The sequence below is a fragment of the Microtus oregoni genome, unplaced genomic scaffold (genome assembly GCF_018167655.1).
Source record: "Microtus oregoni isolate MIOR12 unplaced genomic scaffold, Mior012 000006F_ref0000085, whole genome shotgun sequence".
Taxonomy (NCBI): Eukaryota; Metazoa; Chordata; class Mammalia; order Rodentia; family Cricetidae; genus Microtus; species Microtus oregoni.
In genome coordinates, this window is record NW_024543065.1 from 50,011,651 (window position 1) to 50,026,381 (window position 14,731).

The 14,731-nt window shown below is 38.6% G+C and overlaps 1 long non-coding RNA gene across 1 annotated transcript; it reads left to right on the forward strand.

Moving 5' to 3' along the window:
* The first annotated feature begins 1,308 nt into the window (after window positions 1–1,308).
* On the forward strand, window positions 1,309–10,883 carry LOC121450180. The gene is made up of 3 exons (XR_005974558.1): window positions 1,309–1,356; window positions 9,716–9,814; window positions 10,828–10,883. It is a non-coding gene; the product is annotated as an uncharacterized LOC121450180 (long non-coding RNA).
* Window positions 10,884–14,731: the final 3,848 nt, after the last annotated feature.

The following is a 14,731-nucleotide window of genomic DNA, read 5'->3' on the forward strand; positions in this document are numbered from 1 at the left end:
TACATAAGGTCAGAGGGGACTTGGCAGCTGTCACTAAGTTTCTGAGAAATGAATAGGTTAGCCAGATTATCCCTATTGGCTATGAGTAGTCATGTATCTAAATCTAGAGAAGCAGGCAGGTGAGAGTTAGGAGAGAAGGTAACAGAAACAAAGAGATGGGAAGTTGCTCTGCTTTATATTTGTAGATGCAGGAAACAAGCTTGGGCCCAGGAAATCAAGGAAGATTCTCTGGGAATTGGAAAAGCAGAAAAAAGTCACTGTCTTCCTTGATGTCAGTCTAGTGGAAGCCACTCTGGGCAGAAGCCCTGACAAAGAAGGTCAGATGATAAATACAGGCTACTAAGTCTCAACAACCACAGAGAACGAATACAGGGACAATCAGAGAGGAAAAGGCCCCTGTTCTGAGGTCATTAAGGGAAGAAATGCTACGGCTGTGGGACTTTACAATTTCAAGATTGCTATCCTTCTGAGGAGGTATGGGAGGTACCAGATTAGCTGCTCAGAGTGAAACTTACCCTTCAACTTGGGATATTTCATCAGCAGCAAGAATTAATAGCAAAAGGTGGAACTCAGTTTCCATGCCAGCAAAGAGGTTGAGGGTAGTGAGTACCAACTCCTTGAAATTTAATTCTGTGTTGGGGTCTCTTTTATCCTGAAAACAAAGTGGATCACCAACAAAAGAACCCCATTGAATCTTTATCTTACCCTTTTCTCTGTGTAGAGAAGATGCATTTGTGAAAGGAGGAAAGCTGGATTAAGTAAGTCCAGAAGAAACAATGAAAGCAAAGGTACTGGTTTCTGAAGTTTAAACTGAAATATAGAGAGTGAGCTGCCAAAGTTCTCAAATCTAAGACTTTTAAGGTACATTCTGACTTTCAACAATATGTCTGTTGCATAGATGGTCTTAAAATTGTAATTTTAAAGTTTCTTTATACTAAACTTTGTAAATTTGAAGTATATTTTAGCAAAATATGGTATATATACATGGAGTTATGGAGAACGAGGGAACTGTCCTTTGCCACAAAATGGGTAGAACTGGAGGAATTAGTTTACTTGAAACAAGTCAGGCACAGAGGCAGTTACTGCATGTCCTCTATCATGGATGGAAGCTAGGAAATGTTGAATTAAAAGTAGGCCAGGCTCACAAAGAAAAGGGGTGCTAGTTTTGACCAGTGCATGCTGTATTCTTTTAATGAAGTATCACATGAAAGCCCACTAACATGCAGCTAATATGTGATGACTATTCTTGGTTGTCAACTTTTAAGTACAAACTTCGACTTTTCATGGCAAAGAGACTCATCTGCTCCTGTCAGCACCACTCTACTTCAAGCGGATGATGGGCACCTTTTGGTATAGGTAAGCCATCTGGGCAAGAAACTGCTCTTGGCTGGACTGCTTGATGCTATGCTGTACAAACTGGACATGCAAGACCCACAGAGAAATGTAAACTAAACTTTCCTAAAGGTGAAAAGATCCTTCAGGGTTCCTGCTTCATGAAAGAGTCTGTCAGACATTCTGCAAGACATATAAGGAAGTGACTTACAATTGGTGCAGTAGGCTAAAGATGGGTGCCCCAATGGTACAGAAGAACTTTGGGTGACTGTCCAAGCAGCAAGATGTCTCTGCCAATTCAAGAGTTTTGGAAGTTGCTTCCAGTGCTCTTCCTGTTAACTTAGGTAATATTATATCCTTCTCTAGTCTTCAGTGGAGTTGAAGAAAAGATAGTTTATAGTTTTCCTTAGGTATGATAAAAGATAAAGTAGATGTAAGTATTATAAGTGTAGTTATTGCTTGATACCTGATTTGTTATATGTAATTTTACTAGATTAAAGTTAAAATTTTCCTTTTTATTTGAACAGAAATGGGGAAATTGTGTGGGAAGTCCTTCTGTATGTGTGTTGCTTTTATTGGTTAATGAATAAAAGAGGCTGCTTTGGCCTGTGATAGGGCAGAATTGAGTTAGGCAGGAAAACAAAATTGAATGCTTGGAGAAAATAGGTGGAGTCAGTGAGAAGACATGTAGACACCACAGGAGACAGATACCTCCACCAGAGCCTGCTGAAACTTTGCACGTAGGCCATGACCTCATGGTGATGCACAGGTTAATGGAGACTGGTTAATTTAGGATATAAGAGCCAGCTAAAAATATTCTTAAGCTACTGGCCAAACAATATGTTTACATACCAATGGAATGTCTAAGAATCCAGTAATTGTTCAGTCCATGAGGTTGGATGTTTCAGCTGGTCTTCAGAATCTGCGAGAATCATGAAGAACTAGGCTCTAGTGACAGTGAAAATAAACAGGCAAAGAAAGCCAGCTACCTTCTTCCATGTCCTTTATATAGGCTGTCTTCAGATTGAAGGTGGGTCTTCCGACATCAAAGATACAGAAGAGGAAGTGTAGGCAGAGGCTGTTTATTTATTCCTGGCTACTCAAACCCAAAGTAATCACACAGAAACCATATTATTGGCAATATCTTTTAGCCAATAGCTTAAGCAAAGTTAACACTAGACAAAAAGATTCCTAAATACAGGTTCTGGTGACAGTTGTATGTGCCTATCGGCAGATAGGAACTAAGTTTGGCTGCAAAGGCTTTAGGGGGTACACAAATATTACCACACAGTAATTCATTACAAGTAAGATAAAAAATAGCACTGCAAGCACTTTAGAGTCCAAATTCTAGAATTCAAAAGCAAACTATTCCTCAAACATTCTGCGTGACATTACCTTGCCTTTTCATCTATCAGCTTTTTTTTGTTTAGTTTTGTTTTTATTGTCTTTTTTTCTATTTTTTTTTAAAAAACAAAATTCCTCCTCCTGCTAGCCTCCCATTTCCTTCCCCCTCCTCCTGCCCCTCTCCCCCCACTCCTCTCCCCCTCCCTCTCCAGTCCAAAGAGCAGTCAGGATTCCCTGCCCTGTGGAAAGTCGCCTAGCCAGTTTGGATGTTCATCTATCAGCTTTTATAGTCGCAAAATTAGCAGAGCATTCATAGCCTTCTCTAGGGAATCCATGTAGGTGATTCATGAATCATTTGTCAGAGACTCTTCAATATACTGAGTACATTGCAGTCATTTCTGTCCTTATTGATGCCACTTACTATGACCTTGAAGTTCTCTAGTGCAGGCATTTCACAACAGTCACTGAAGTCATCTGCTTTGTCTAAAAGGGCCTCCTTCACAGCCTCATGTTCACATAAGACAGGCACTGGCTATAGACCAAAGTGTACAGTGAACAGAGAGCCATATTTTTCCTGGAGCTAGGAATGAAGAAAATACGGAAGGAAGGAGTAAAATGCAAAATGATGGGACACCCAGTCAAGGAATGTAGAGGGTAGAAATTCTAGGAGGATGAAAGCATAGAATAGAGAAAGGTAGAAGGGCTATTGGGGAAAAAAAGCATCAAAATGATTCCTTGACTTTGGGCAGTGCATGTCCTGAATTTTGTACTGCTCAGTTTTGTTCATGAAACAATGGACTTTGACTTGATGAATTCTGTGATCTATATATTCTCTTTTTGAAATGCTAGGTTTCTAGCGTCTTAAAAGTCTAGGACAATTTGAGAACAAAAGTTGTGCTTAAAGAAAGGAGATTCCCAAAATTTTTAGAATGTGATCCAGAGTCCTGAGAAGAGAGGGCTCTGTTCTAGTGTGCTCAGAGTCTAAATTTTTTCCTCTTCATTTTAGGATTCTATAATTCCAGAATCCTAAGTTTCCCAAAGTTTCTTTCTGAGTCTTTGTTTAGGAATCATGAGTTTTTGTGTGTAATCCTCTATGTTGTTTGTTGACTTCATTGCTATAAGAAGCAATGAACACACTCACCTTGAGGAAGAATTGAAATAAGGCATCAACACAGACTTGTAATACGTTCCCCTCAAAATAGTACTGGTGTGGTGCCAGGGAATAGCTTCCCTTCCTTACTGGTTCTCTTCCAAACAATCAAGATGAGCAGGCAATGCATGTAGAGTACCATAAAGTTGCTGAAGGCCCACTTACGTTCCATGGTGCTAAGTGAAAGGGTTATGACCTTGGATCCAGATCCTGCCTACATAGCTTCTAGGAGATCAGCTTACACTAAAATCTGAACCCTGTGGAATTCAAAATGTCCCTGTATTATGCCATCAGTAGTCCAATTGTTTGATAGATGTACAGTTATGTAATTTTTAAACTCTCATCTACATTGTAGTGATATTTCATTAGTATTTTAATGAATAAAGCTTGGATAAAGATCAGAGTAAAACAGCCCCACTGGTCAGTCTTTTAGACCAGGCAGTGGTGACATACATGTTTAATCCCAGTAGTTACATTACTTTGCCATAGAAACCAGGCAGTAGTAGTGCATGCCTTTAATCTCAGCCCCAGAGAGAAACACAAAATGATAAGAGACAGCTCTCAGACTTAGTCTCATTTCTGAGGATCCCTGGAGGCAGGATCACCATTTCAGACTAAGGCAGACGTAAGAGTCAGTGGTTGACTGTCTTGCTTTTCTGACCTTCAGGTTGAACCCCAATATTTTTCTCTTGTTTTTTTTTTATCAATAGTGATACAGTTTATAGAGTTATATTGAATTTACCCATAAAACTTTACAAGGGGTTTTCCCCTTTCTTCCCATTTCTAGTTTCCCATCTGTCCCTCAGCTTCATATTCTTTGTAGCATCTGAGAAACAGCCAGTTTATAGGGACTCTGCATAAGGTATAGACCTTCCTAATCCTTCCTACATTGTTCTGCTGCATGAACTATCCTTTAGACCTTGTTTTTATTGACCTTGGAATGCCAATTTCTAGTGATTTACTTCCACCTGTCCAGAGAAGTTCAGAGGCAAGAAGTTTACTTCCCTGGTTCAGCATATCCAAGGACATTATACATACAACCCCTGAGACTTTCCCACTTATCCCCGAGACTTCTATCCCTCTGAATCACATCTAATGTAAGTAATGAGGATGATTGTATGTGTTTGTGCATCCGTGTGTGTGTGTATGTGTGTGTGTGTGCAAGAGAGAGAGAGAAAGACACACACACAGAGAGAGAGAGAATGTGGTGTTGTGAGGATATTATAAAAATGATAGGGGCATATTAAAGGAATTGGAGGGGAAAGAATGGGGCATGAATTTGATCCAAACACATTATATTCAATTGTGAGTATTCAATAAAGTACTATAAAACAAGTAAACCAAATTTTATAGGATGTCATACACGTTCTTATCTACTCCAGATACAAGCAGTAATGAAAGATTAGATTGCGTTGATTTATCCAAAATTTATGATGTGATGTCTAAGATGCAGAGAGACTTAGAACCCCACCCTATGAACAGGATTCACCATTAGAGATGCTGCCTTAAGAATATTAATAAAAAGTTCCCAGTTCTTTTCATGTCAAATATTTGTAAAACTTCTATCCTGGCCCCAAATAAATTTGCAGGCTGTTGTTCCCTTTCTGTGTGCGTTGGTACCACCACACAGATCTGACCCTGTCCTTGGATGTCTGGGTTCTCACACTTGGAAACTGAGTTCCTTTTATTTACCTGCAGATTCCAAGAACAGAGCATGAGTTATGCATGGCACCCACGACTGTAATATCAGCAGCTAAATCAGGATTTAGGGACAGCCTGGGGATATGTGGCAAGAGCTAGACAGGAAAAATGATGAGAATTTAGTTGGCTAAGAAGGTGTCCCATGTCCAGGAGAAATGGTGAGATTTCTAGGAAGACTGAAAGTATCACTTTCTTCATGCTAGGCCTCCTCTTCAGACACCTTTCCTTTTATTCTAAAGAAACAAGATAAACAACTAGTTTGCATCCTCTTTCATGGCTCATGTTTCCTATAGCTGCATTCTACCCTTCCTCACCACCTAATGTTACCCTTTCTTCATTTCCTTTCTACATGTTAAACTATACACGTGAGTGTACATTTATTTACATACATAAATGCATTCATGATAGAAATAATTTTGGAGGTCCCTCAAAAACAAACAAGAAAATAGCAACAACAATTCCCTGCAAACCCAAACTGACACATCAACCAGCTGTTTCCCTCCTGGGCATCCACCCTGTGAATCCCATACCTTACCATAGAGGTACCTGCTATATTCACTACAGCAAGGAATCAACATAGCTGTTCATCAACAGGTGAAAGGATAATGAAAACCTAGTGTGTGTCTAAAATTAAATCTTGTTCAGCTCTAAAAGAAAAGAATATAGCCACAAAATCTACAGGGAAATGAAAAGTTTTAGAGTACATAATATTAATTGAGGTTATACAAACTCAGAAGGAAAAATAACACAAACTCTCATTTGTGTCTCCTAGGATGCCTTTCATAAGGCGGAGAACTATCATCTCCGGGGTCTCTCATGACTCTTATTTCCTTTTTGTCTCCCTTTCTCATGACCCTCCCTAACACACACACACACACACACATCCACACCACCGGAATGGTATCTGTTATGATATGATTATGATATGATTATGGTTGTGTGTAGCATGATTAACAAAAACCCAGAAACAGATATTGGGTTTCAACCTGAAGGTCAGAAAAGCAAAACAGCCAGCCACTGGCTCTTACCTCTACCTCAATCTGAAATGGTGATCCTGCCTCTAGGAATCCTCTACTGTGTTTGAGAGATGTCTCCTCCCATCTTATATTCCTTTCTAGGGCTGGGATTAAAGGCATACACTACTACCACCCAGTTTCTATGGCAAACTAATGTGACTACTGTGATTAACTGTGTGTGTTACTATTACCTGGACTGTGAGACTGACCAGTGGGGCTGTTTTACTCTCTGATCTTCAGGCAAGCTTTATTTATTAAAATAAAAATGAATTATTACTACATTTCACTTTTGTCTAAAATAAAAAAAATAGGCTTTTGCTAATATAAGAAAAACTATATACAGTAAATACAATAACTTTATACAATATGTACGGGCAATAAACACATCAACAATATTTAGTCCACTTCCAATTGACAAATACAGAGAAAGGACTCCATATCTATCCTATCAATATCTATTTTGGTGAATCCAAATCCTGTCCTTAATTTGCTTTTTGCCATAGCTTGATTTCTGTGTCTGGTAAACAAGGAAAACTATAACTATCTAGTCTTCAACTCTCCCTTAGAGACCTAAAAAGGAAATAATATTAACTGAGAAAGAAGGAAGTGCAGGCAAGTGACTTCCAAAAAATGTGAGAAATATCAGAAACATTTGGCTTTCTAGACAGTCACCCAGAGTTCCTCTGCAACATTGGGGCATCTCTCTTCAGCTTATAGGTCTAGCATATCTAACAGACTTTTCTGTAAAACAGGATGTATTGCAGGGCTATCCTCCCTTGTCTTGACAATGTTTGCCAGTTGCTTTCTTTTGTGTCCTGCTTGTCCAATTAGGAAAGCATACTGTCAGCAGTCAAGGCAAGGGCATTTTTTTTGCCAGTTGAGTTTCTCCAATTCCCTTTACCTTCTCTGAAGTATATTGGTGCTGCCAGAAGCAGACATGTCTTATTGTCATAAAAAGAGCCTATATTATTAAAACATCTTAAATGCCATATTCTGACGATCTCTGAATTGTTTGAAGATGACCTGTCTATCTAAAATATATCTCTGCTTTACCTTGAAAACATCCATTACATTGTAATATAACTACAAGTTCAAATATAATAGGTGACTAATTACTAACCTGCATTTCCTTGTTATATTAAACAGTTGGTAATAATATCGTTCCAAGACTAGAAATTTGCATTACATTGTTAAATGAGCTGTATAGGTACAATACCTTGAACAAGTTTAGAAACATATGTTTTAGCAAAATTAATCTCAAATTTGTATCAATATACAAAATTTGTATACAATATACAAAAGTCTATTACTATGTAAAACGTTTAAAACTAGTAATTGTTTTTAAAATAAATTTAATAATCTACACTTACGTTTTATCAATTGTGGATGATTGTACCTAGTGATAGTTTTGCTTAGTCTACTCAGTAATATAAGAATGGACCTTGTGCTGGCTAGTCCTGTGTCAATTTGACAAGCGAACTAGAGATATCTGAAAGTAGGGGACCTTAATTGATAAAAATGCCTCTATAAGGTCTGATTGTAAGGTATTTTCTTAATTAGGGATTGATGGAGAAGTGGACAACTCATTGTGGGTGGGGCTATTTCTGCACTGGTGGTCCTGAGTTCTATAAGAAAGCAGATTTAGCAAGTAATGGGAAGCAACCCATAAGAAGCACCCCATTCATGGCCTCTGCATCAGCTCCTACCTTCAGGTTCCTACCCTGACTTCCCTGGATGATGAACTGTAAAGTGGGAATGCAAGCAAAATAAACTCTTTCCTTTTCACATTACTTTTGGTCATGATGTTCTGTCACTGAAGTAGAAAGCCTAACTAAAATAGTCTCTGATGATTGTGACTGATAAAAATGATTTCTTTTGTCCTACTGACAATAGATAGAACACAGAAGCTCTCTGATCCTCTCTCTTCCTATCATTATCTGACACTTTCTCTGTTCACCGCTGTACTGAGAATGTCTTAGTCTGTATTCTGCTGTAACGGAATTTTGGTTTTGTGGTTTTGGAAGCACTTATATTCAAGAACACTGAACTGGCATCTGATGAATGCTTTACTGCTGCACTTTGATATGATACATGGTTCAGCAACTATATCTCCTAAAACTAGTGGCAAAAGCTAAAAAGGAAACTGAACATTCTTAGCTAGCTCACCCTACAATGGTGATTTTTATCTATTCTCAAAGTATTGTTTTTTGAATGTAAAATATTTATCACAGGTTCCATGTCAACTCGTTGTAGCTAACTGATGATACTATTTAAGGAGGTGGCTGGACAGCATAAGAAGAAAAGCTTGCAAGAAAGTAGTAGGTTGGAGAGAAGATGATGGGGTCATAAATTCATGGCATGTGACTTTCTCTCTTCCTCAGTGTCCTATTCCTCCTCTTCTTTCCATCTACCACAAATAAGAACAAATACCAGCTCCCATACTTAGATCAAAGCCCCAAGTGGCATGCCTAACCTGCCATAAAATTAATAAAAGTTGCTTTGCAGTAGGAATTTGTCCATAGTGACAAGAAAAGCAACAAATGCAGGAATTAGATTGTAAACATGACCATATTACTCGAAGGCTGGAATCACTGTCAGTTGGGACTCAAGTCTTGATACGGAAGCTTGTGACTGATCAATCTGTAGTCCATTGTAAGTAACCTACTTCTACCAGACAGGCCTCACCTCTCAAAGATTCCATAATTTCCCAAAACAGAACAACTAGCTGTGGGCCAAATGCTTAAGCACATGTTTTGGGCAACATTCACAATGAACCATCCAACATAAAGGCAAAATGTTTACGACCTTATTACACGTGGAAGATCACACTTCTTAACAATGTTATAATGACATTTAAATTTCAACATATGGTTGTAGCGATGACATTCAAACTGATGCCTTCTGCCCCACCCCACACACACAAAATAGATAAACACACACATTCGAACACATAGCCCTTCACACACTAAATATATTTTTCCCATACCAATAAGTCCCAAGTTTCATTTTGCCAACAATCCTTCACACAACGATTTACTTGTGGACTTTATTATTCATCATTCACCTGAGAAAATATAAACTAGGATAAACTTATATTGTACATGTATATTGCTAATGGAAAGTTTATATATGTTTATGCCTTCAATGAGATTTTATCTTCTCTTTCTCATAGCTTGTTTTCTATCTACAATAGAATTGATAAATAGAGAACTGGAAGGTCATGTTGACTCAACTACAGAGGAAGAAGGGGGAGAAACTGAGCAAGAACCCGGTAAACAATATTGACATCTATAGAAACCTTTCAAATACAGAGGCATTATAGGACAAAATTGGCTGGAGTTGTAGTTCAGTTGGTAGTTTTTGCTGAGAATTTATTAAATTCTGGACTTGGTCATCAGTGGTATGTGAGGGTACATGCATACAAATCCATGACTTTTGAAATGGAACAGGAACATAAATCATTTTAAAATACATAGTTAATGCACTTTCAGTAATAATGACTTTCCATACATATTTTCATCAAAAGAAATTACAATTATCATACACCCAAAACCATCAGCACCATCATGATTCAGTGGTCAAAGATGACTCTACAAATATGGTCCTCTTGATAAATTGTAAGAGATTTATATGTACCATAATGTCTTCCCTATTTTAGAGACAAGGTCTAATGTAACTCAGATGGTTTTAAATTCACTTTGCAGCCAAGGATTATACTGAAATGTGATCACCCTGCATCTACCTCCCAGGTGCTGGGTATACAAGCATGAGCCACTACGGTCATATTAAGAGGCACTGAGGATTAAATCCAGGGTTTCATGTATGCTTTGTAAGCCAGAATTCTACCAACTTAGCTATACCCAGGGCACCCATAATTTCTTGTATTTTTGTTTTGTTGTGGGAAAAAATGCCTCACTATGTAGCCCAGGCTAAATTAGAACTCCTGATCCTCCTGCCTCTACCTCCCAAATATCAAGATTATAGATATTTTTTTTTGCTACCAACACAGCTATTTGTTTTACGTCTTATTTTATAGCCCAGACTGGTCTTTAACATGTGGTCAATTTGCCTCAACTTGTGAAGTATCTGGATTTGCCAGCTAATGTCAACAAACCTGGTTATGGTTTTGCTGTCATTGGTTTTCACATTATGTTTGAAATATGGTGTACATTTTGGCAGTGTTTGCCTGTCTTAATTGAGAACCAAAATTTTCTTCTAAGATGTTCTTTTGTTCTTTGTTTTTTGTTTTACCCTTCTTAAAAAAAAACTTGAATATCACCATAGAACCTTCGTCCAGCGATGGATGGAGATAGAGACAGAGACCCACATCGGAGCACTGGACTGAGCTCCCAGGGTCCACTTGAAGAGCAGAAGGAGGGAGAAGATGAGCAAGGAAGTCAGCACAGTGAGGAGTTGGTCTACCCACTGAAACAGTGTGCCTGATCTAATAGGAGCTCACCAAACCAGCTGGACTGGGACTGAACAAGCATGTGATCAAACCTGACTCTCTGAATGTGGCTGACAAGGGGGGCTGACTGAGAAGTCATTAATAATGGCACTGGGAATTGTTTCTACTGCATGTACTGGCTTTTTGGGATCCTAGTCTGTTTGGATGCACACTTTCCTAGGTCTGGATGGAGGGGGAGGGCCTTGGACTTCCCACAGGGCAGGGTACCCTGCCCTCTCAAAGGAGGGAGGGGGAGAGAGGTGGGGGAGTGGGTGAGCTGGAGAGGAATGGGAAGAGGGAGGAAGTGGAAAATTTTAATGGAAAAATAAGATTAACAAAAAACCTTGTATATATATTTAAAGTGCATGTATTCTCTCACTACAAAAAAAAAGAATTTTCCATTACTCTGATGTTCCAAGAATATCTAAAGTATTCCAAGAGTTGTGTATTAATGTCAAAATTCAGTTGATTTAAATTTACATTTGATTGACTATATCACATTTGAAATGCATTTGGTGGTTGACCTCTTTGTTTATCTCTCTCTGTGTCCCAGGCTGATGAAGTTGTAATCTACTGTGTGGCCTAAGATAAAGTTTCTTAGTAGATGAAGGCAATACACCTTCCCTAAAGTGAGGACTGTGACAGTTACTTCATGACTCCCACTGGGAATCCTGGGTTGGAACAATGATTCAAATTCTGTGCCACATGATCCTGTTTGACAAGCCCAAGGTCCTGGTTGCATTTAAGTCTATTCTGACACCTTGCTGAAGTCAAAAAAAAAGTACAGATGCTAGGCCTAAAATCATCATACTTTCCAGAAATTTATTTTCAACCACAAGAGCATAGCAATAATGTTCTCCTCTTAAACTCCTTGAATGCTGGGACTACAGGTATGTGCTACCACACCAGAGATATTTCAAATATCTGATAGTCATATTTTGGGAGTAGATATCATAAGTACACTGTAGTTCTAATACACTATGTGGCTTAAGATAAAGGTTCTAAATATCTATGTATATCTGCCTATTACTAGGTGAAGGCAGTATATCTCCCCCAAAGTGTGAAGACTGTAATTTTTACTGCATGAAATATGCTTCATGGCTCCCACTGTGAATCCTGGGTTGGAATAATGACACAAGGTCAATTCCGGATTACCCTGTTTGACAGAAAGGCAGAAACAAGGTCCTAGTGTCATTCAGGTCCATTATGGCACGTTGTCAAGGTCAGAAAAGCACAGATGCTTTTCTGAAATCACTGTGGTTTCCCAACTTACCTACTCAACTACTCGAGTATAGCTCTACTGCCAAAAACAACAGGCATTGGCTGAACATCACTAGAAGGGTGCTGCCTCCCCACTTCACTCCAGTAAAGAGAAATGAAGTCTTATTAAGAAGAGAAGTCTAAGGATGGGTATGGCCTCCCATGCTTCTCATTTTTACACTAGGAAGGCTTACATTAAGCATGTACCCTTGCCTAAGTAACTTAATAAAACCCTATGTCCAGTTAAGACCCTAAAAGCACTGGTGATATAACAGAGTGGTGGAGCACTTGCCTGGTGTATTTGTTACTTTTTTATTGCTGTGAATGTACACCAGGACAAAGGCAACTTATAGAGGAAAGACTATCTTGGGGGATCTGGGAGGGGGGTTGGAAGCATGGAATGAGGGTTTGAGTCCATGATTATCATGGCAGCTGGCAGGCAGGCATGGTGCTAGAGCAGTAGTTGGGAGCTCACAACCTTATTCAGAAGCATGAAGCAAGTGAGAGAGAGCTAACAGGGAATGGTTGGACATTTAAAATTTCAAAGCCAACCCTTAATTTTTACTGCTGAGTAATACTCTAATATGTATATATTCCATACTTTCTTCATCCATTCTTCCATTGAAGGGCATCTACGTTGTTTCCAGGTTCTGGCTATTACAAACAATGCTGCTATGAACATAGTTGAGCATATACTTTTGTTATATGATAGGGCCTCTCTTGGGTATATTCCCAAGAGTGGAATTGCTGGATCCTGAGGTATGTTGACTTCCAGATTCCTGAGAAACCGCCACACTGCTTTCCAGAGTGGTTGCACAGGTTTGCATTCCCACCAGCAATGGATGAGTGTACCCCTTTCTCCACAATGTCTCCAGCAAAGGCTATCAATGATTTGAGCATTATACATTGCATACATGCATCAAAACATCACATGGAATACTATATTTGTGCATTTATTAATAACTATAAATAAATAAAAATGTAAAAGAAAAAAAAACAAAGCCAACCCTTAATGACATGCCTCCTTAAAAAGATACACATCTTAATTCTTCCCAAACATTTCAGAGATGCCCAATCATACTACAAAAGCATTTGTTCAACTATGTTCATAGCAGCACTATTTGTAATAGCCAGAACCTGGAAACAACCTAGGTGTCCCTCAATAGAAGAATGGATAAAGAAGGTGTGACACATATACACTTTAGAGTTTTACTCAGCAGTAAAAAACAATGACATCTTGAATTTTGCATGCAAATGGATGGAAATAGAAAACACTTTACTGAGTGAGACAACCCAGACCCAAAAAGATGAATATGGTATGTACTCATTTCCACAAACTGGGAACCAGAAATGCGAATGTATAAGTCTATGGGTTCATTCTCATTCAAACTAACATGCATGGACTCTGGGAATCAACAGTGAGAAGCTTGGGGCTCAATGGTATGACCATAGTCTAGCATAAATGAGACTACAATTTTTTATTTTATTTTATTTTATTTTTGTCTCGAGACTGTGTCTCGAGAAACTGTAATTTTGGAGCCTGTCTTGGAACTAGCTCTCGTAAAGCAGGCTGGTCTCAAACTCACAAAAATCTGCCTACTTCCTCCTCCTAAGTGCTGGGATTAAAGGTGTGCTTCACTATCACCCAGCATGATACTACCATTTTAATTCTCATAACAGAGAGAGGTGTGCTGGAAGAGGAATAAAATATGATATACATGAAAATGTCATAAAGAAATTCATATTTATGTACTAAAAATGATTGAAAGTAGGAAGAGGAACTGGGAAGATAGCTCAGCTGAATTGTACCTGCCTCACAAGTATAAAGAGCTAAGTTTGGACCCCAAGTACCCTCATAAAAGCCAGGTTTAAACATGGAGCATATATATGGAACCCCATTGTTTGAGGGTAGAACATGTAAAATCAGATCTCATTGACCGGTCAGTCAGTCAGCCTAACTGAACTGATGAAATATATTCAGGTGTAATGAAAGACTCTGTCTCAAACTAATTAAATTAACTAACTAATGTATTAATCAACCAATTAAGAAGAGAACATACAACTAGAGAAGATGCTAACATCACACAGGTGCCATTATTTTTTTCATAAAACCTATACCGTGGATTAATGGGGCTTTGGAATGAGGAACTTGTACCCAAATGCAACCATTGTGTAACAATCCATAAATATGCTTTTGTACAGTGGTTCAAAGTTTGTTCCATTGCAGGCTGGACCTCCTTGCTACTAAAGAGCCTGAATTGCATTCTGGAGTGACCCACCTTTGTTGACTATCCCACACAATATAGAACACCTGAAAATACATGCATGGGAATTACTTTTATATACAACCTAACATTTTAATTTGTATCTAATTATGCAGACAAATTTGGGTATTAGTCTAAAAGCAATTCATTTTTCCATTATGTTCTGAGTTACACCATCATCTTGGGGAGGGAGAAACTCTATCAGGGGTGGCTCCAC